This window comes from Penaeus monodon, chromosome 27 (genome assembly GCF_015228065.2).
Source record: "Penaeus monodon isolate SGIC_2016 chromosome 27, NSTDA_Pmon_1, whole genome shotgun sequence".
Classification (NCBI taxonomy): domain Eukaryota; kingdom Metazoa; phylum Arthropoda; class Malacostraca; order Decapoda; family Penaeidae; genus Penaeus; species Penaeus monodon.
Window position 1 is genome coordinate 40,494,859 of NC_051412.1, and position 381 is coordinate 40,495,239.

The window sequence follows — 381 nt, forward strand, 5'->3', positions numbered from 1 at the left end:
GACGAAAATATAACATAAGTAAATGCAAGAATCAAATATATTTTGACACTTGATAGAAAACAAATGTAAGACCCTCACAATAACACATTAATCATCCACAGATCTTCAAGATCAACGAACTTGAGAAATAACAATCTTTCCGCCTTTTTTCCCCTTTCTGAGTCAACTTAAAAAAAGACAATAATGATTTATCTAGTCAAAAACTCTCGTAGTGATAAGAATTATATAAAAATAATTGACCCACAGCCACAGAAACGAAATTTTGAACCTCGTTAGACAATTTATAATTGGACTGACTAATCAAGTAATCAAAGACTGCGGTAATTATACACTCTTAGAAAAAATATATATATTTCGGAAAATAATTTAAACTCCCCTAGA